Source organism: Dermacentor silvarum, chromosome 1 (assembly GCF_013339745.2).
Source record: "Dermacentor silvarum isolate Dsil-2018 chromosome 1, BIME_Dsil_1.4, whole genome shotgun sequence".
Lineage (NCBI taxonomy): Eukaryota > Metazoa > Arthropoda > Arachnida > Ixodida > Ixodidae > Dermacentor > Dermacentor silvarum.
Genome location: NC_051154.1, coordinates 264,437,487 through 264,460,519, shown reverse-complemented (window position 1 = coordinate 264,460,519; position 23,033 = coordinate 264,437,487). Strand labels below are relative to the sequence as shown.

Sequence of the window (23,033 nt, the reverse complement as noted above, 5' to 3'; positions counted from 1 at the left end):
ACACACGCAGTTTCTAAGTCGTCGAAACTCTACGACACGCATATTAAACAATTTGACTTGGGTGGTATGAAGGTTGGGAAACGTGCTTTAAATTGGTACTGAAGTACCTAGTCTGTCGCCATGACGCACAGAAAAATATTGCTGGCTCCTTGTAGCAATAAGGGTGGTGTTGCTCATAGAAATAATAGATAAACAATAGCATCGCGCGTTCCGTTTGAGGGCATTTGCGTGAGACGGCCGCAGCCATCGCAGAAACAGCCTTTGTAACGGGACGCTACGACGCGTCCACCTTCGGGATTCCAAAACCGAAACTGGTTCCTAGAAACAAGAATTGCAGAAAGTTATTTAGGGCGTTCTGCAGGTTGCCAGTATTTCTCATGTTTAGTAGGTTTCGACCTCATTTAAAGCAAAGGAAAAAAAAAACTGGCAGAGACACTTAAGACTGCTTACGTGTGGGAATGCGAGAGCATTGAAGTCGCTTTGGTGAAATGTTTTCGCTTATATAGGTGTTCATCCGCATGTCGTCGTTCACGTTTTTAACTTGCACGGCGTTCCTTTTGAGACGTGATGGCGGTGGCACATTTCATTTTATACACTCATGACTTCGTGTCGAGAGAGTTGTTGTTGTCCCCTGTCACGTATGTGACTCCTGCCCACTACGGGCGATGGGCCAGGAAATGGACACGCGGAGCGCAGCAATGCCATTTCGTATTGAAGGATCGTTTACGCGTGATAGATGATGATGGTGACCCGCGCACCACACTGTAAACGGAAATAACTCTCAGGTGGGAGTATAATGCTTGTCCTCTAGCGACCCCCCGGTTGGGAGTTTATTATGCTCCGAATGATCGGAGTATAATTTTTACTCCGTGCGTGCGGAATTTTTGCGTGGTGCCTTCGGAGTTTTTTTTTTTTTTTCTGTCATTTTTATTTTTTATTTCGAGCTGGACGGAGTTTTTTCGAGGTGCACCGGGAGTATAAAAAAAGACGCGTCAATTTGCGTGGAGAACTTTTATGTAGAGGCTTCGGGTAAAATTCCGAAATATACGCACAAGAATAAGCCAAATTCTGCGAAACAAGTGAACGAGACCAGACAGACCAAGCAATACATAAACACAAACATTTGAGAAACACCCGATGAAGAGCTGTGAAAGACATCCAACGCACACTCGACACACAACAAGAAGCAACCCTGCCAGTATATATAGCCACGATAATGTGGGCCTCGAGACGGCCTAGCGAGCAGCTGTAGTGTTTTCAGAATTACGACTCATAGGCTCGCACATATGAGATCGGCCTCTCTGACAATAACATGAAACCTAAATCCACACGGAACTGTTAACTTAGAATATTGAAAAAAAAAAACAACGTTCATGGCATAATTTTTCAAAATTAGAATGCCATTCCGTGAACGCTGAAGCGACTTCGCACACTGCCGGCGTCCGCGGTCAAAAAGTAGTGCGTTAGTTACAGTACGCAAGAAAAATGTACGTGCGCGTGCTTCATGACAAAATTAGCTTCGTGCGAAAGAATTGTGGCAGGATAACAATTTATTACATGTGAGCATGACCCGTACGTAACACCGAAAATTGCGTAGTCATACATTTTTTTTACCGCACTACTTGCTCCGCGTCCAAGCAATGTCTCTCGGCTGTGAAACGGAGCCATATCGCTGATCTGGCAAACGAATCCTCACGCTCGGAGCCAGCAGGTATGCTCCTAAATCAGTATGTTGGATGGAGCATGATGTTAATGCAATATCCGAAGCAACGACGTGATCAAAACAGAACTGCGCGATAACAATTCAATTCTCATCGCTCAGTAAGAAGCTATATTCACAGTACGTACTTACGTCCTACCGTATTTCTTGGGCGAGGATATCCGTACACAGATTCATAAAAGAGTTGCTTGCACCACAGTCTAACTTACTGGCAGCACAGCACCGTGACGAAGTCGGAATATGGCATTCATGTGCGGCTATCACGGACGTTGTCGCTCGAACAGTGGCTGCTGTTGCCATTGCTACCCGGAACTTTACACCGGACGTTGTCAGAACATACTCAAGAGGACATAAAAGTGGTATTGAACACACTGAGGAACACAAGCCAAGGTCACGCAACACGGAAGCACAGCCAGAAACCCGAGCCGACATCACGAGTCAACCGGCAGCTTCGTGGTCGCAACTAAGCCTTTTTCCGCACTTGAAATCGTTGCTCTTGCATTCATCGTTGTCAGCAGAGTGATCACAGCTAACGCACATGAAGATGAGATACAGTGAGCTTCAGGCATGCCTATAACACTTTCTGGAAGGAAGTATAGGAAAGAAAATCGGCGAAACGCTGGCACGGAACGACAGTTCGCAGATGTAAACAAACCGTCAGCCATGCATGAGCACCGCCGACTCCGCCGAACGCGGCCGGTCGCTGGCGTGGCGCACAGCCTTATGGGAAGCACCCCGTGACCAACCTGTTCCGGAGGGGGAGTTTTTTAAAACTCCCTGTGCGGAGTTCCTGGGGAGAACAAAATTTTGAAGGCGGAATAAAATCACGTCATGTCCGCCCTTAAACTCCCACAGGTTGTGAGCGGAGTGAAACGAGGGAATGCCGTTGTATTCCTCCCATACATCGGAATAAATATTCAAGGATGGGAGTATATAGGGCACATCACCTTGGTAAAATTCCCATGTGGGGGTATTTTCGTTTACAGTGCATCAGCAAAAGTGTTGCGAGAGCTCTTGCATATAGGGTAGTCACGATGCCGGGTTGTGGAAGGCACTAAGAAATGTGACGTCAATCCGAGCATTTTTTCACGTGTTTTTACTCTTTGCGCCGTCGGCCACTTTTGGTACCATGTTTTGGCCACGCCGCCGCCGCATTCTCGCGGAAAGGGGCATATAATGCTTTCGCATTAAAAGTGAGCCCGAAATGTCATGGGAGGGCCACTGTCAGTAAGCCTGGCTGATGGCACAGGCTACTTACCCGTTGCCGGCCTCTCCAATGATTTTCAACTTATATATATTCCGTTCCCCTCGCACTGCAGCAATCGTCGTTGGCGCTTTCATAATGTCCCCACGTAAAGTGTTCATGACGGCCGCGGACGTCGAACGTAAAGCACTGGTGGCTGAGCCTAACCTAGCTGCCTCCGAATACGTGTAGATGCTATGGCTCGTAACAGTAGAATACGCGCACCTTGTCCTGGGCAGTGGGAAATATGCGACGAAGCTTCAAGGTCATCTAAGGCCACGTAAATAACAAACACGCTCGGCCTTCTCCTCGTTGCTTCTATTGAGTTAGCTGTGAAAATGCTTTGCGCCCACCTTCCAGGGCTAGGAAATTGAAGCCACTTCCTAAAGCGGTTGTGTAGCAAGGAAACAGTCGTATTTTGTAACGTTTGTGTTCATTTTTCGTTTATTTTTTTTTCCTACGTCATTGGCTCACACAAAACCGCGTCCCCACTATAGACGGGATTGTCCACTCGTGGCGACGCGTGCTGTGAATAGACTTGTTAAAAAAAAAACGGACCTTACGAAATTTGTTCTAAGGTCCTATGTTCAAGGGTTATACGTTGCACCGCAAATACCAATATCGTTCTGGTACCTGAAGCGAGGAGAAAAAGAAAACCCACATCGTGGGTCAAGTGTTTCGGACCTGTGCTACAATATGAAGTAGGAGCACTAGCGCTTCGGCGGCAAGCTTTACGAGGACGGCGCGAAGCACGGTAGCCGCCGAATCGTTGAGGCATATACCGCGGCACAGGACAGGTCATTCCGGGGCCACAGGCGTGTTAGCATGCATCTCACGTGACCTTTTTTTAGGCGCGAGTACTATGGCGTAATAAACCGCGCCGGTTCGCATGGCACTCCTTGTCTTTTCCGTCGGCCTGCTCCTCAAACGTAGCATCGGCAACGCCTGGCGGATTGCGTCCCCTAACTTTGGGTCCCCTATTTCTAAAACTCATTATTTGTAACAGTACTGTTAGGCGAGGCCATCTGTGGAAAGGTATCGGCACTGGAAATGCTGTTTTCTGCAACCTTATTCTCCTGCACTCTCAGATTTAGTGTTATTAGCCATACCGCTGCAGTTAACTTACGACTTCTGTAGAAAGAGAAGCGCAGATACTGAAAATATTAAGGCCAAACTACACGTACGCTTGCCGGCGTGCGAAAGCTCGCGCCGGCGCGTCTTGCGTTTGCCGCATCTTTGGAGGAGTGGCTATTTGCATCTATAAGAGACTCGACCCAGCGCGCGCTTACTTAGCTCACTGAGAGACGTTTTGACAGACATCGGCTCGTACTTTGTTGTAGAAAGTGCTTCAATATTGTGAAATATTGATAAGCGCAATTGTTTTACAGCGGAGCTGTTAGCCTCTAGTTGGTCGGGATTTTTTGTAGGCTCGTTCTGGTGCTCACCCAAAAGGCAGCATCGCCACGCTAGCGGCCGCGGCCACTCGGACAGACCTGAAACGGCAGCTGGAAAGGGGCGTTGTCTTTGAATTTCCGCGTAACCGAAATATGTTTTCTCGTATATCCGATTTACAATCCGAAGCCATAATGTCTGCAGCTTCTGTGCAAGTCGTACTTTACGAGTTGTCTGTGACGCCATTTACTTTGAAAGATGCAATTAGTTCAGTGAGGCACTTGCGCTTGGTGGAGAGCTTTGAGGAAGGAGAATGTATACTGCACTTCCGACCACGTGCTTGCGCTCGTGACGAACGTCGGTCGTGGTGCTTGTCTAACGTAGGCAACAGCTTCGCTGTATGTACATCGACTTTCACAGGGTGAAATGGCAGCGGATTTTTATTAAAGACGATAGCCTTTCTTGGGCTACCTAAATGCGAAAAACCTCTGTCTCTCTGTCGCTCGATCCGACCGCCCGTCCAAAACCAAGCATGAGGAGAGGAGGTGCAGAGAGAGAGAGACAGAGAGCGAGAGTAATAAATAAATAAACTTTCTTGGCGAGGTGGGATTCGAGCCCGGGTACCCACGGTCCGAAGGCGAGCGTCATAACCACTAGGCTATACACCCACGCTTGCAGAAATTGCATTTATGGGAACCATATGATTGTGTTGTACCCACGATTGGAACAGAACTTGCTATAGGCGAGAGAAAGAGAAAATGAGAGCAAGAGAGATATATATTGACCCTTTTCGCGGCGTTCCCGTGGGCGCTGCCATGTTTGATCACGTGGTGACGCGTCCATTGCTTGCCTCAACTGCCTCCGTTGCCTCCTTGTTTTCAATGGAAGTGTATGACGCCGGCGCGGCTTAAAAAAACTCTGTTTTCGGATATATCGTAGACGGTGACTAGGTGGACGACACGAAGCTTTGATCACAGCTTCAGAGAACATGCAAAAGTGCTTTGGGAGCTAATTAAGCTATGTCCAAACGGCGCAAGCAGCGTATATGGTGCTTGTTCTAAAAGCGGTGCTTAATATGTATTCTAAGTTACGCAAACATTCCGCTCATGAATTCAGTCAGGATTAGTGCGTTTTGCTCATTATTCTTTATTCGGCAAATATTTTGAAGCAGTGGCTTGTCAGTTTCTGACTCAGTGAAGTTCCTCGGTGCGGCCACTATCTGATTATTTTCTGCCTAATCGCTCGCGAGTGTGCTCAGTTCCGAGATTTGTTCTTGCTGCGCACAAGGCTTGAAACGTAGCTGTTTTGTACATTGTAATACCTTGTAGCAAATATATATTACAGCTAGTAACTCGCTTACTCTTGTGGACCGTCACGAAACATTCAGCTTCGATTCGTGCGCCATCGGTGTAGTCCGTCATTTATTGTACGTATACAGTGCGCATATATTTAAGTGTGCGCCCATTCACTTATTCTTGATACGTCGGCGACAGAGTGGGCGTAAGTTTTCCTGTCATTTGGGACAGATGTGTATATATAACGTGCGCGAAACTTACTATGACAGGAAGCGGCGCTACGCACTTTGTCATTGTTTAACGAGCGGTACTCACTCTTGCCGACGTTCTGGGGATGAAGCCCTTTCTTCAAAGGTTAGCGATACAAGGCTGGCGGATGAGCAAATATCTGTATCCTCGAGGAAAGCCGTACATCACGAAGTGCCGGTAACACGTTCGGACACTTGCAGCAGCTGTCCGCGAACTTGGCCACACAGATTCATTCTATTGCTTAACATGCCAGTCACTATTTTTGCAGCCAGCTACTGCACACGTCTTCAATCCACATGATTCAATCTAGCATGATTGGAGCACAGTGTGTTAGCGAAAACTCAGTTGCAATTCCGACAGCCGATCGCACAGAAGCAAGGTAGAAGCGGTAATGGTTTCGTATTCGTGCGTGGTCGCTGAGGAGAGGCATGGCGCGCCGCCGTGAGCGCCATCTCGTTTCTCTAAAACAAACTGCCCTGCGAAAAGGGTCAATACATTTAAAGAAAGAGAGATAGAAAGAGAAACACAGATAGAGAGAAAGAGGGAGAGGCGTGATTTGAGCCCGGGTAGCTCAGCTGTCCGACGGCGACCGTCATTGGGGACGAGCTCCACCACTTCAGGAAAAGCTGGCGCTGCCGTCGGCGTGACGTGGTATGAGGAATCACGTGGACACAGCGGCCGCGTCATCTGCTTCGGAAGCGCCGAAGCGAGCTGAAAATGAAAGTTTAGTCCCACCTGCGCTACGGTTCTGAGTAAGTGGGGATGTTTTTCCGCTTAAGGTGTCGGCTTGACAACGCTTGAAATCACTATGATAGGTAGTGGCTGCCTTTGAAGGCGTTTAAAATGGTAGGCTACGCTCAGTACCGCAGTGCCGGACACGTACGCAACGCAGCCCGGTGTCAGCCTTCCCACGTACCCGCAGGCCAAGAAGCCGCGTGTAGCTTGGATTGCGAAACTTAGAACCGGCAAGCAGCCATCGGCGACAACTCGGATGTGTAGCAAGCACTTCCGCGAAGAAGATTTCTGCTATGGCGTTGGGGCTGCGATATTCGGTGAGTAGCAGAAAGCGCGCACTGAGAAGCTCGCCAGCGCGCGCAGCCCGGTTAATACCATGAATATTTTGGTCTATGAACTTGCTGATGCTAGATACTGGCAAGTTCACCAGAATGGAAAGGGAACGGTAAGAAGCACATTAAAAAAGAGGCATGGCATATGCTCATGTTTGTGTTAGCACCAAACAATGAATGTACTGGATTAACAAAAAGAAGCAGCGGGAAATTCCTCGCTGAGAAGACAGGTAAACATACAGTGTGACGCAACTTGAGAAATAACGATATTGAAACGTCCAAGAATTTAGAAGAAAATTGTTGAGTCGTCGCTATGGCACATCACGATCGCCGTATAGCGTCGACGTCCCTAGTTATAACGAAATTATTTTTGAGCAGCTCTGATAGCGTCCACGCAACAATGTTTGCTTGTGTACTGTCAAATGTTCATGTGCTGCGCGGCCTAAAGCTCACGGCACGGTGCAAAAACGCGCTCGCAGCGAAAGCGAAACATTGTGCGCGGACTTGCACGCCGACGCGCAGTCGGTCGCTGCGAACCAGTGTGATTGCTGCGTTGAGGCTTCATTCTCTTTTGCTCCATTTGGTTATACAGACAGCACACTTTAAGAACATATTTCACATAGTCTGCTCTCAGCGATTGCCTACCTTTTACGCAAGAAGCTGGTTCGGGCGACTCCATCACGGCGACTGCGCGCAATGGGCGTTCACTGTACCTATTCGGTAAAAAGATAGCGCCTGTAAACTATTCTGCCCTTTCAGTTTGGCCAAGATTATTATGCTGACAGTAAGAAACTTCCCTCGTTTGGAGAGTACTTACAGAAATGGCCAGGAGGGCTCCCGCGTTGTGTTTTTATTGAGCGCCGACAGCCAAACCTATGAGGAGCGCGCCGCTTTATCCCTCATACTACGCAAGCTAGGCGCTTCCGACAGATGGCGACAACGTAAGTCCTCGCCCCCAATAACCACTACGCTATACACCCACGCTTGCAGAGATCCGCTGTTTCATCAGATTTCACAAGCATGGAACTAACAGTAATAAAAGGTCCCAACAGATGGCGCGAGACCATGGCGAACGCGGGAAATTTGAATTGAATTCAGCAAAAGCTCTATTGCATCCATCATGGGAGGAGTGAGAGGGGAGGGAAAGAGCGTGAGGGGTGGGAGAGGGGAGAAGAGTGGGTGTTATGTATCAGGGGCGGCAGACGACTATCATCAGCGAAGCAAGTAGATATGCGGCCATTTTTTTTTCTTTTTTTTTTTTTTTAGAGCCGTTAGAGCAGTGCAAAAAGTTAAGAAAAAGCACATTCTCGCATGACATAAATCTGTCTCACCGAGTGTTGATTGTTCCACGCCGTAGCTGCGTAGCCAGGCGCGTAGAAATGCGAAGCAGAGCAAGCCTGATACCTGTCTGGAATAGATATCCGTGCTCGCGCCGCGTTTGGACGCTCACGATCTGTCCCGCACCATCTGCGCATACATAGGCGTGCCGGCGCGAGCTTGCGCGTGCCAAGAAGCGTACGTGTAGTTTGGTCTTGAGACGTTTCGCTTGGCGTTAAAACCCCAGTAAGTGCTGCGGGTGTCACTGGCAGCTCGCTGTTGCGACCTACTTGACGCTCTTACACGCAGAGGCTGTCGTGTCTTAATCCTTCTTTACAATCAAGCGTTGAAAAAGAATGCTGGAATATGTGCGACTTGTTGTTTGAAGACGATGATGACTTGAACGTTGTTAACAGCAGCGTCGGCTGAAATTCTCTCTCGGTATTGTCCGGTACATTATTTTTTTTCTGTGTCTCTCTCTATCGGTACTTTCTTTCCCTAGTACTTTCGTGAAATTAAGCTGTAAATTAAGGCAGGCGGTAACGCTCGCGCTTCGCCTACACTGCAGCCTACGCAATCACGGGAGAGTTGGCCATCGCCGTGCTTCTTGTTCGGCCCCTGGATTTGCAGCCGGCCATTGTTTACCACTTTGTCGTCATATTATGGTAACTTCGACTCTGGCGGCGGAGCGGGAAAGTGAAATGAAAGCTGCCCAGACTGGCGACCATATTTTGCGCCTTCGCCGCATACTGTCTCCTCTTTTGTCTTTTTCGTCCAGCTCTCTCTCTCTCTCGCTCCGTAACTGCGAGCTCTGTTCGTGAGACGAATCGCCAATGTGAGCGGCAGAAAGAACCGTGAGGTGGGGTGGCCTATTCCCGCTTTTATTTTGCCAGTCTATACAGCTCCCTGGCCGTTCTCTTACGTTGTCTTTATTGTTCATTGTTCTTTTTTTTTCTCTTGTTCCTTGCGAGAAACTCTCTGCAAACGAGGTTGGGCCGAGCAGCGGAGCAGAGACAATCCGAATGAATCATAACGCGGGCGAAAGTTGTTGGTCGCGGGACAGCGAGGACGGGTGTGAGGTGTTGGTTCTGTCTGCCAGAGGCTGTGTGTGTATGTGTGTGTGTGTGCTTGGGGGGGGGGGGGGGGGGGTTAGCACTGGCTGCGGGCCGCCGCTACACCGGCGGGAGAGCCGCGTCCCGGTGCTGCTCCGGGGTGAGCCAAGTGGGCGCCCGTGCTGCATCTCAATGCAGGGACGTTATGAATTTCTGATACCTTCGGGAATTGAAATGATTTCGCTGGAAGATGGGAGCTTGGAGGGATGTGGGGAGGAGGCAGTCTGAGCGGGGAAAGATGGGAGGGGGGAGGCGGTAGGAAGGACCTCACACTCTGTATGGAGGTCGAGATGTACAGGGAAGACGTGTTTCGGGGGGAGCCGAAGGGGAACAGGAGGACAGGGTCTTCCCTTCCCCTTCTTCTGCGCCTCCTTTTCTTCCAGCCTTTCTGTTTTTCGTGACCGGAGAGCGAGCCCGGCGGGCAGAGCGAGCGCGATGTGTCGGTCCCGATAACGGGGCTTTCGGGATGAAGGACAAGGTGAGTTATACGCTCCGCCGCCCACGTCAGAGCTCTACTCACCGCCGCAGCCGCCCCCCCCCCCCCCCCCCTCGTCCCAACCACCCACCGACAGCACCTCGCAGCGGTGGCTCTCACTTTTCCCTATCCGGGAACCCAGTCAGGAAACCCCGGGGCTCCTATACTGCGTTGCTCCGCCGCATACTACACAACGGCATAGCCGCTACTGCTGCTCCGAGATCGTGGCGATTTGGTGGCTGCCTCCACTTCGTATCGTAGAGGGTTCTTTTTTCCCCCGTTATTACGTTTCAGTCCCTTTCTTTAGTGCCTTTCCCTCGACCTCCCGGCGCCACCCTTCATTGATGTCCGCGTTATCCCTGCAGCGTCCCTTTTTTTGCTCGTCGCGGACACTCTCACCTAGTTTCCCAATTTCCTCCCCTGCAGGTTGTTCGAACTATGCTCAGGGATCTTTTTTTTTTTTTTTAGCACCGTCGAGTAGCCTTTTCCTTGTGTTATTTTTTCCTGATTTTATTGCGTGCGTTTTTTGTATTCTTTTTTTAATTTGGCAGTATTTCTTTCGCTTACGTTGCCTTTTTTATTTTTTCACTCCCTCCCTACTTAATGGCGCTCTCTCAGATAGCGTGCTTCCTCCCTATTAACAGGTCGCTAGTGCCAAGGGAACGTATGACTCAAACCCGGTCGTCCGCCGCCGCGTGTCTTCGAACTTTGAAACTCTCCAAACTATAGCCGCAGCCCTGATACCACGTCGAACTGGCCGCTTTTTTCTCGCACATTTTTTTAAAGTGTTATTTTCGGTAAACATTCCCGGTACCGACATGGCCGAATAAGTGTCTCTGTATGTGATCACAAATCTTAGGTAGCGGGTGGACGAAAGAAAAAAAAGAAAAGTGGCCTTACGAATTGTGTAGGCGTAGAGGCATATTGCAAAGAGCCTGCATGCAGATATTAAAATTATTGGGTGAGCAATGTGTTCTAGTATAAGTATAGTTTGCCAGCCGTCTGAACCAGCCAGTGCCGCCCTTAAAACGCCCGCATACACAGTGTAACATATATGTGAACAGATTTCACCGCGTTTGTAATATCTGCGTACGGGTTCGAACAACCCGTACGCTATGAAATAATTAGCCATGACAGCTTCAACCAGGGTAATACCTGCGCGACCCGCCGTGGTATAGCTTTAGTGGCTTTGGCGTTTCGCTACTGAGCTAGAGGTTTCGATCCAGGCCGCGGCTGCCGCATTTCGACGGGGGCGCAATGCTAGAACGCTCGTGTGCGTAGATGTTGGCGCACTGAAAAGGACCCTAGTTGGTCAAAATTAATCCGAAGTTCGCCCACTACGGCGTTCCTCTTAATTATATCGTCGTTTTTGGCACGTAATTCCCCAGAATGTACGGCGCCTGCGAGATATGTACGCCTGTACTATACACCACCATAGTGTCAAGGAGAAGAATCAGCGGAAGCGATGGGCTTGGTTTTTAGTAATAACCACAGAAAGCGAACAAACAATAGAACCAAGCAATGATTAAAGGAATTTAACTGTGTGTGTGTGTGTGTATGGTGTGTGTGTGTGTGTGGGTGTGATTGAAACGTAGAAACAATTAAAAAGATGGAAATGAAAGGGAAAGAACAGACAACAGGCACCGCCGGTAGTAGCCTAACCGACGAAAGTTTATTATCGACTGCGTTAATCTTCGAAATTCATTGTTGATATCGATGGCGGAGCGTCGTCTCTGAGTAGAAATTGTTGCTTGGTTCCAGGCAGGGCTCGTGTGCAGCATGTGAACACGTATTCTTTGGAAAGTGCGACCAGTAAGTGTGTCAGGCGTTCCTGAAACTTTTGCTATTGAGAAAATTGCCGAGGAGCGTCCGCAAGCCAGATTAATAAAGGGTTGAAGCAAATTGAACAGTACAAAAACAAGTCACGAGTTGCAGGCCGCCATAAAATATATGTTGTGTAACATAAAGTCACCCTGTTTACCGAATATTGTCCCTGGCGATGACGCATGCGTTAAGGAATTTGCCCTAGATGTTGCAAGCAGAGTGATGAATAGCCTCCAAGCTCGACAACGATCGTTTCTGGGAGTGCTTTAGAAAGTGTACCCCGCGATTACGAGTCTGTAATCGATGTCGACGATGATTTTGTCGGCAGAGTTATCATCCGTGAACAAATACATAGCATAAGCTCTGTTTTGCAACTTCCATCGCACTTTCCACCCCTTGAAGACCATAACACCATGTATTGTATACATAGCAGGCACTAGTGACTTCGTCACTGAAGTGTTCTCGGAAGTATCTTAGGAGAGCCTTGTGTCGTCTGCTTTAATAACAAGGTTTGCTAGACACTTGGTTGAATCCCCCCTGCAGTGTGCTCGTGCGAGAAAGGAGGACTCGGGCGGAGCAGTAGTCGGCTTAGCTTCCCAGGCTTAACCCGCCTGAGGCTCCGATTCCAGTGGAACGACGCCATGATGTGTTTTCCGTGTAAGGAGTGTTATTCATGCTGGGTTCGTATGCTTGAAATAAAGTGGGTTTCGCCATGGGCGCTTTGATAATTTGGGCATTTTTTCGTGATTTTTCTCCCTTTTCGTTGTTTCACGTATGGTGGTGAAGCTCCATGATTTCATTTTGGGCTGGTTCCGAGCCGCAAAAGATGGCCCCGTTGTCTCAGTGCGTTCGCGTGAGCTTTTCGTGACGCCACGCGGTTCCACGAAAAGCGCAATGCAGCACCGAGTGTTGTGGGCTGCTGTATACCGCTATTTTATGCCACCGTGGCAAAGCATATATACGCAAGCGCCCCGGAACTTACCTCCTAGTAATTGTTTCAGTGGTTACCTGCCCACAGTTGCATAAATCGGCAATAATCGCGCAGCTCAAGCTGCTCAAACATCGCTTGAAAAATATATCCTCTTGCTTTGGCGAATGGACGCTGCTAGGCGATTGATTCATTGATTCATTGATCGATCGATCGATCAACAAAGCTCAACGCTAGTGTACTTAGATTTAGGTGTCTCGTTCAAGAACCAGGTGGTTAAAATTAATCCAGGTCCCTTCACAGCGGCGTCTCTGACTATGAGACGCCGCTGTGAAGGGACCGGGATCAATTTTAACCACCCGTGGTTCTTGAACGAGGCACCTAAATTTAAGTACACCTAGCGTTTTTGCAGTTCCTCCCAATTTAAGTGCGGCCGCCGCGGCCGGGAATCCAATCCATGAGCTCATGCTCGGCAGCAGAATGCCAGCCACTGTGGCACCCCCTGCTAGACAACTGTGTCGTCTTGCTCATGAACTATCATTAGTGGAGATGAAGTTGAGCAAATTCAACCACACTGCGCACTACGACCTGCTCTCGGTCAGCCTACAATTAAGTGGAAACTTGGACCGAGTGTTGTAGCGGGTGTATTTCGGAAGACCAGCACTAAGACGAAACACAAGGCAAACTGCGTGTCCTTTCTTGTGCTCAGGCTTAGCGCTGCTCTTGCGAAATTGGTCAGCCTCGACACGAGGCAGCTCCCACGTGCAGACTATGGCTACGAGTTGCCACTTCACGAAAGCCTATATACTCTGTGCTCATGGGAATGGCTAATAGTTGCGACGAGATCATCGATCATCTTTTGTGTGACTGTCCTCAACTTAATGCACACACACAATCGCTCTCCATCGCCATTAGCACGATTGGACGACCTGACATCACAGAAGATGTTGGAGATACTGAAGAGCACCAATGTCCTTGTTCGTCGACCCGCAAGGCTCCGAGGACGCAGTTGTCTTAAGCATGAACTAGCCCGTTGTGGGTGGACACGGAACGTTTTCTGTAAGCACGTTCAGGGTACATTTCCCCCGTTCATTCCTTGCCTTCCTCTGTATTGCCCATTTTAACGTAGCCAACCGCACGGTTTACCGGTTAACGTCCATAACTTTCATTATTTATTGTCGCCAGTCACGCATTCTTAATGACGATGTAGCCCATTTTGCTGATCGCAAACGGGTCTTCGCGCAGGCCATTCCTTCGGTCAGCCGTCATAAGAAAATGCTGTTGCGCAGTAAAAACATCGGTCTCGTGGCAGTGTGCTATAACTCATGACTTTTCATCTTTCCACTACACCACGGCAGCTCTGTTGAAGGGATGTAATAGAAGGGACATTTTATTTCGGCTGGACGAACGCTTTCCGGATGCGTGGCAAGGACTCGAACGCAATGCGACAGTGAGAAGCCAGGTATTTTGTTGTACATAATTACTCAAGATTAATTAACGAAATTCGTGTAGTGGTAAATTTCCCATGAGAAAGTTGTGAACGTCCTAGGAAACGTCTGATTCAGCGCATTATGCTCTCTTATGCGTAGCCATAGAAAGTAATGGTGATATACATAGTATTAACCTTATAAGATTTGATAAGTAACGTTATTTTTTAACTACATTTCCACTTAATATTATTTCTTCAGTACCAGATAAAAACTACAGGTGGCACGCGTGCTGTGTTAGGCAAGATTAAAATGTGTTTTTTGTGAATTATTTTAATGTAATGTTGATTTTATCTTAACACTGAAATAACAGATGTGTGTTGGTACTAAGGACACTAGGATATGGTACTTTGTTCAAAATCTGGGTGAACCCATTGCTCTGAATTCATGCATAGCATTCAAGGCTCACCAGTGTAATGCGTGCCCGGTATAGAATGAGGCCTATAAATACAGATGGGTGTATTTAGGTTAGATTGTGACGCAATGTTGTGGCGAATATTCTCACTTCCTTACGCTTCATTCGTATTGTTTTGTGCTCTGTATATGCGATGTGATGTGAGCTGGCACAGTGGACGTCTTGATGCAACAAGCCTCGATTGCTAAATGATTTTTTTTTTTCCACCGAGAAGTTGGCCCCGCGAAATGTAGATGGCGCTACCGTGCCTCTTCAAGCAATATAAATACCTCGGCGTATACAGGAAGACTTAAGCATCCACCAAGATAATCTGAAAATAAAGGGGAAGCGGAATGCAGTGTTAATGAAGCACAGAGCGCTTTCGGGCCACAATAAATATCAGGTGGTGCGTTGAATCTGGAATGGAGTAATGGTGCCAGCGCTAACGTTCGCAAATGAAATTCTGTGCTTAAAATCGGATATCTTGTCGGGGCTGGAAGTTCATGAAATATCGGTAGGCCGGTTGGCTTTGGAAGCCCATGGCAAAGAGAGAGAGAGAGAGAGAAATAGAAAAAAAAAAGGAAAGGCAGGGAGGTTAACCAGACGCACGTCTGGTTTGCTACCCTGCACTGGGGGAAGGGTGGGTATAAAAAGCACAAATGAGGCAGTGCAGGGTTACATGGGTTGGGCCTCGTTTGAAGTCAGAGAAGCGCAGAGCAAAATTTGTTTTGAAGAAAGACTCAGGAACATGGATCAAAATAAATGGGCGGCTAAAGTGCACAAGTATCTATACCTGAAAAGTTCGTTAGTTAGTTGGGTAAGGTTTTTATGGCGCAAAAGCAACTAAGGCTATGATGCGCCATGCACAAGATGAAAATATATAATTTGATGAAAGTGCTTCAAGCAACAAAGATCATTACTTGAAATTTGTTTAAGAAACCTGTTTATACCTGAAAAGTGTGAACACATAATGGAGGAAGAGGTCCAGAAAGTTGGCAACCAAGTACAAGGTAATTGAAAGCGTAAATAGGCAACCAGAAGTCATCAAAAAGAAAGTCAGAGAAACAGACAGTGGATTGGATGCAAAGAATGGAAACGAAAAAGACCATGGAGATTTACCAGAATTAGTACAAATAAATTAGAAGGAAAATCTGTAGGATAACACGAAAGGAAGTGATTTGCTATTTGAGGCTTGAGCTGGTTGCCTAAGGACAAGACCATGCCGGAGCAAATATTCGCAACAACATGTGTATGCTGCAGCAAAAATCCGGAGACCACTCAGCACATCTTGATGAAATGCGAGGGGTTCACCCAGTGAGTAACGTATGTACACCTTCCAGAAGCGCTTGGATTTAAAGGGGACGGAAGCATCAACCGGTCAGCAGTCGAGATAAGCAAGAGACGTTTAGAGTATTGGTGGGAAAAAATCAGGGAAGAGGTAGATTTGACTGGATCCGTTACAGGCATAGGTAGCGCTACAAGGTAGATAGCCTTGGGGAAGAGAAAAAAAGATGTAAGAGATGTATACAAAAATGGTAGAATGAAAAGCATGTATATAGCATACCTAAGTAACTCGAGCAGGATAGGTGACTATTTGTCACCGCCCCGTTTCAAAGGGGATGCCAATAAATGATCATCACCATCAAGCCGCCATTGCAGGACGTATGGGCTTCTATGGCAGTTTCGCTACCATGCGTACATATATATACCTTGTACTGGCCTTCTTGCCTATGTATTCGCTCAGCCTCATTTTAGAAAAGTGATTTCCCGCTCATTCTCGTCTCCGATATACCGTGACCTGGCCAAGACGCATCATTCGTAGCCCACTCATAATTCCCGGCGGCGCCACTCTAATGCTTTACTTCCACTCTATATTCATTACAGCGTTCTTCGTAGCTTACTGCTTTATAGGATATATCGTATCGGGATTTTTCTTATTATCCGGCTCACCTATGTGCACAGCTGCGCGATTATTTACGCAAACTGGAGCTCCTCATTGCAAAGGCCGTGCATTGGTGTGGTAGAGTGGCCACGTCATCGTGTAAACGTTAAGTTTCAGTTGCACTTCCGCAGCTTCACGCTGCATTGGCTCGCTATTTAAGATGGGGAACCTCGAATTGCAAAAACTTCGGGTTCGTATATAGGCTAGCGCTCTCCGGAGTGCATTCTCTCTCCAAGGGACATCGTTTTGCAGACGTCGGCACCGTATACGCCGGCTCGTTATTGTCCTTGCCTTCTCGTTTATACTTCATACGCCCACTCGTGTTCGATGCCTGCGCAGCGTCTCTTAACCACGTGCCCACCTCGCGAATGGCGTGTCATAAACGTGCGCCGGTCGAGACAGCGCACAGCGTGGCTCCAAATAGGCGTCCGCTTATCAAAAAACAGCACAAGTCCCCGAGCGGCAGCCTTCGTCGCAGTCGTAATGAAAGCAGCCCTCTGACCCCCCCGAATCGCCGTCATTTCGCGTCGCTCGAAATCGACGTCCAAACACGGATACCGCGCAGGTGCCATTTATGGAGACAAGCGCACCGCGCAGTTGTCGGCGACATGCGTCATCGCCCCGTCTGTCCGCAGCCGCCACCGTCCAGACGCAATCGCGCCCGACGCATATAGCGCGGGTTCATGTTGTGCGCGCATTGGCTACTGACGTCCGGCGACGCCACGTTCTCGGACGGCACGCGCAGCTGACAAGGACGCGTAGAGTGACTGCTGGCTTCGCTGTCCCCAGCCGTCCCTGTGTGTGTGTGGCGCGCGTGAATCGATCACCATTTCTGAGACTCGCACACGTGTCAGCGGAGTCGGCGGCTCGCACTTCATTGCGCCTCCGCTGCTGCTTTGGGTGGATGTCAGAGCTCACGCAGTCACTTTAACGTGCCTGTCCTTCGATGTTGTGTCGGCCTTCTCGTGTACCCGTCTCACTTTGACAGCGATATACCTTTGGCTATTCGCCGAAATGAGCTGCGTGTTTTTTGCTATTTCACGCTCCTCCGTCCCATGACTTTTTTTGCCCCTCATACAACTGTTCAGCGTTCTCTTCAGTCATGCTTATCGTACTTATTGTCCCACTTTGTTACAGCGTCACAAGATGGTTTTACTTCCATATCCGTGGCATTGCCTTCCTTCTGGTTTAACATTGCCTTCCTGTGCTTGTGTATCTGAATGCCGCTGACTGGCATGTTAGCGCGTATAGGTACTCACCGCCACTGTCTAATGCGAAGAGAGTTCTTTCGCGGGTTAAGTTGCCAACGTTGGAAGATAAACACAGACACTACAGTTAAACCTGGCAGTCAAGTGACGTTATAGTGCGGGTTTCTTTCTGCACTGGCTGCATGGCTGCCGAAACACAATCTAGAGTTGTTTTTCGTAGCCGTTTTTGTGAGGATGTCAGTTTTCATTTATGAAATGAGCGGCCCAAAGTTTTGGGTCCCCAATTCTAAAACTCCCTAGCTGTAGATTACAGGACGCAGGAGGCTCGCATACGCAATCCGCCTAGTTCTCAGCAATACCCAAGCAGACTTTAGGTTCTTGGGCACGCAAGCGACGTGCGTCCCCTAATCTAAACTTCTTAGCGCCTAGCGTACCCACGAACCCAAAGTCTGCTTGGCTGTTGCTGGTACCCATGCGGCTTGCGTATACGCAAGCGCAACGCTACTCTCTTGCGTCCTCTAATCTAGAACTGTCTATTATCTGAACGCGGTAGTCCAAGCAAGAGCTTCGCAGAAACGCTGCCGAGGTGTCAGAGCAGCGTGAAACCCCAGGGCAAAGATTTGCAGTGGCGCTTCGGAAAGTTTCTGGCAGTAGCTGGGACACCCCTGCAGAAATTGCCGTTCCTCGAATGCGTTGAGGCTGCCTCCGCTTCATATAATAGGTATACGTATTCTACCGCTGCAGCGTTCATTGTGCGAGAGATGCAGCGCAAAACGGCCGAATCCTGACTTCGAGTTCCATGCGACTCACGTCCGCGCAGCGCTCTCCGTCGTCGCCTTATTGTTATTACTATGCTGTTCCAGTGCAGCGACGTTTACAGTAGCTGCGGCGAGGTGGGCACGAAGCGAAAGGGGGGGGGGGGGGGGGGGGTGACACGTCCTAGAAGCCGGGAGACGAAAATGGTCTACACCCGCGTCCTTTCATTCTTTTTTTTTTTTTTGCCTTCTCCTTTCCTTTTTCAAACGTCATGCGAGCCAGGTTGCGCGCCCAGTCGCGGTCAAAGTGCCGTTCGTTCCCACAGGAATGCGTGCCTTCCATTCAGAGATTACCCATTCTTTTATCATCCGTGAAAAAGTGTCCGCGGTGCACCGATCCAGTTGATGTATACAGGGGCCGTATTCTCGGACGGTCTCTTTCGCGAGATTTCGCGTGACTAGCACCGGCCGCGTCTGCGTCTACGGGAGGCGACATTCATGGCACAGTGCCAAGCCGGCTGTCTTAGCAGTGACAGAAAAGATGTCGCCCGTAGAGACCAACTCATCCGGTGCTAGTCGCGCGAAATATCGCAAAAGTCTTCCCGAAAGGGATCGGCCGAAAATGCATTGGTATTTCGGACTTACGTGAATTCGAACGCGCCTGTACCACTGCATGCGGGTTAGCTGGATAGAGATGAAGGAGGTCAACTGGAAGACTTTACGGTGACCGTCAAAGCGCTTCCTTACTAACAGCCCAACGCAGCGGCCGCCCGGCCTCGCTGAATTAGTCATCTGTGCGCAGCATTTGACACGATATGGATGGTCCGCATAAGCTACTGGTACCATTCGGATGAAGACAGAACATTTCGAAATCGCAGCTGGGCTATTTCCCTTAGGCTCAAACCACGAAGCTGTGTGCTGACGGATGCCGCGTGCTCACTTGCGCAAACGGAGGAGGCCTTCGTCCTTATCAAGGAATAAATGTCAATAACAGACGCGTGTCGCCCCCGCTTTGCGCCACAGTTGTCCCGCGTTGCCGCCTGTGTCCTTAGTTGGCGGTGCAGCCCGTAAACCAACATGAATGGACTCGATAATGCTTCGCGGAGAACCCTATGCATTCTTTAGGGACACGGGGTCGCAGCTTAGGTAGAACGTCGCACAAGGATCATCATAGCGCTGCCTAATGACGTTTCTTCTCTGTCGGAAGAAGTTGCAGATAACAAGGGTACGTAAACGAATTTCTGGGTGGGTCTTGTTATTCAAACAGCAATGCAATCGATAATGTAAAATGCCTGTTAACCGAGTAAGTGAACTGGTGTCTCACTGAATGAACGGGTGAATTTTCTGTTTCATTGGGAAAAAAATATTGGTCGATTGATGGGGTTTAACGTCCCATAGCATGACAGGGGCTGCGATAGACGTCATAGTGCAGGGCTCCGGTATAATTTTTAACTCATGGGGCTCGTTTAACATGTATTCGAAGTGCGGCACACGAGCATTCTATTACATTTTCACGTTCCTGCGCTTTTTTTTTTTAAATCTTTTTATTGGGGTGCGTGTTTTAAAAGAAATCGTCAGTTGCAAAGCAAGGCTACGCATGTGCCCTCGTCTCTATAGTGCAGTTCGCGCTGTGGATGAGTCCGATTTTGTCACTTTTGCTCTCGAACTGACGTTAAAATTTCCCACGGAGTTTCCTGTAAAGAAATTAAATTAATGGCTTTGAAAAACAAAATTTGGTACATTTCGGCATGGGTGGGAATCGAACCCGGGCCTCCGGTGTGCGAGACGAGCACGCTTCCCCGACTCCGCGGTGGCTTCACGGTTCTGGCTGACTAAAAAAGGTGTGCCTAGTGCGTGCGTCATTGCACACGTCACGTTGCCGCCATCTGGGTGCGACGTTAGAGTAAGGTAGCTTAAGGTAAAGTGAATTCATGTGAAGTGAATGAAGTGGATCAAGGTTGATTAAAGTGGATTAAGGTTGCCACAAATTAGAGCAAGGTGGATTGTGGTAGAGTTGTTAAGGACGCGTGACAATATGTGACGTCACGTATCATGATCACGTGGTAATTGGAAGTGAAATTGATTCCCAAATGGATCATGTAGGACGTCACGTCACGTGCCACGTCATGACGTCATATCACGCCACCTCACGCCATGCGTGACCATTGGTCCACGTGCTGCATCATACGATGCAACGTGTCCACGCATATACTGTGCACATGAGGGGAAAGGGTAGTAGTGGAGATGAGGAAGCGCGGTATATAAACCCCGCGGCACGCGGCTTCGTCAGTCTGCGAGATGTCTGTCTGCGGTGTTTCGCGGCCCATCTCGTGATGGAAAGTGCTTCTGCGTCGACTACGCCGGATGTGCCATCAGTTTCTGTTCCGTCTAAGCGCGGTCGACCACGCAAATACGCCATCAAGGGTGAAGCGCAGGAGGCGAAGGATGCAGCGAGGACGGTCAAACGCCAGGAGCTTGCTGTTCTTCCAAATGTATCGATCTCTGATAACTCAAGTTTGCTTACGTCCGTCGCGCGTGTGTTATGGTGGTATAATGAAGTAATCACAACATGGGCTCGTAGCTACTTGGCGATGATTTGTGAATGGTTGCGGTCTGGTGACTAATAAACGCTGAGAAAGGTAAGCGGGGAATGGAACGCAAGCGCGTTGTAGTTCTTAGAAATGTTTAAGGGTGATAACTTAGAGAAGGCATATTCCTTTCGCATTAAGATCACGTAAGGATACTTAAGTGTCTGCCAATTGGCACCAATAAAATGTAATTAATGCATTTTCGTTGATTAGTCTTGCAAAGGTCAGTTTATTAGCGGAAAATTATGTCCACCTCGCCCAGGAACTCCTCTGTTAAAACGCCACGTTCGATACACTCCTAACTTCTTTATGACAAACGTGTATTGTATTATACACCCTGTATGATAAATTGAAAAGAACCATCATTCGCAAATCCGTCGTCTTCTGTGTTTTCTCTTACATGTCTTTGTTTCATTTCGGTTTACGGTGTTTATTTGCCGTGCGCAAAGCTCAAAACCTGCCGTGGTCACTCGGCGCTCCTCATGCCGTCTATACTCGCTTGTCCTCGCGTGTTACGCTGTCCGGCGTATACGGATCTGAGAGAAGGCCACTGTGCAGGATTAAGCGATGCGTGCGCCGTCAGCGCCGCAATTGGGCCGTGTGGCATTTGGGTCTTTCACCGTGGTTCGAACTGTCACCGGTCGGTGTCGTCGTCCGCGGCGGCGGCGGCGTGTTGTTTATGGCTGGGGAGCGGCTCTCTGAAAGTTAACAAGCTCTCTCTCTCTGGGACACTCTGCATCCGTGTGGGAGCTGTTCCTTTGGGTTAGGTTCCCCAGGCTGGCCACAGCTCGAGATGAATGTTGCTGCGGCGACGTGCGCCACGTCAGGTGCTGGAGGGCCTAGTGATGGACGGGCGACGGAGGACCTCATTAGTTGAAGCGAGGACGACGCAGCGCAACTTCGCCGTTTCTTTCCGTTTCGCGTTTTTTTTTTTTTTCCTCTCTCTCTCGCTCTCTTCTTAGTCCTCTCCCACCGCAGAGATGCGTGGCTGTTCGACGGTTGCAGAGGCGCAACGTATCGTATACGAGGTTTTTCTTTTCTTTTTTTTTTCTTTTTTGTTTGTTTGTTTGTTTGTTTGTTTAGCCACACCAAACATTTAAAAATTCCCTGTGGCAGATAGCACAATTCTAACCCGTCAGCTAAATTAATTGATGAGACGGCAATTATTTCCACGAGAAATCAAAATGCATAATTGAAATATTTACATAATTACGCTAATTAACTGTAATTGTTTACTCTACGGCACATACTTAACTTTCCTCATTGTATAGCTAGTGTGTTCGCAAGCATGTCCACTTGGAACGAATTCTGAGGACTACACCAGTTTCGGGATATTAATTTTCAACGTGTCCGACGAAATGCATAAAAGGGCGTTTTATGAAAAAAAAATAATTGAACAACAGTGCATATTTACCTCAAGTTTGACGCGACATATCTCGAAATCGGGAATAGAGCACGTATACTATCTCACGCCGGAGCCGCTAGACCAGAGTGCATCGCGCCCTGTCTTGACTGACTATGTGAGCTGGGGGTATCCTACTTTGGCATTATGGTGTACGATATGCAAAAAAAGATTTCAATTTTAAATGTGTAAGCATTTCTATATCTATCCGACGAGGAAACCCGTCCGTCACGTAAGACGATCGCTTTCAAGATAGGGCCCGCAGTCGCCAGCCCATGAAGGAAACAAGCAATGCTTATCGACATATACTCTCTCTCTCTCTCTCAGCTTGAATGACTGACTATTGATATAGCCTACTAAGATCAAAGTATGCCTACGCTCCGAGGCCAAAAACTCTTCACTGTTGCCCCTATTTGCTGGTCTCACCCGCGGTGTCTCCCGTGTATTGCGTGGATCTTCAGTAAGAATTAGCTGTCTGTTGAAAGCTTTCCAATATTTTCTGATATTTTTTTTCATCTTTCTTGAAGATCACTGCGAGGAGGTGAAGTAATATAGTCCTCATTTTTGGATCTATTCGCGTTACAGCGGATTCAGCGTACACAACTTGGAAACCTCTCCTGCCTTCTCAGCTGATA

General features: G+C 48.5%; 1 protein-coding gene across 5 annotated transcripts in view; it reads left to right on the top strand.

Annotated features, from left to right (window-relative positions):
• Positions 1 to 23,033, top strand: part of LOC119437134 (homeobox protein extradenticle) — a 364,095-nt gene that overhangs the window by 301,667 nt on the left and 39,395 nt on the right. The window lies entirely within an intron of this gene.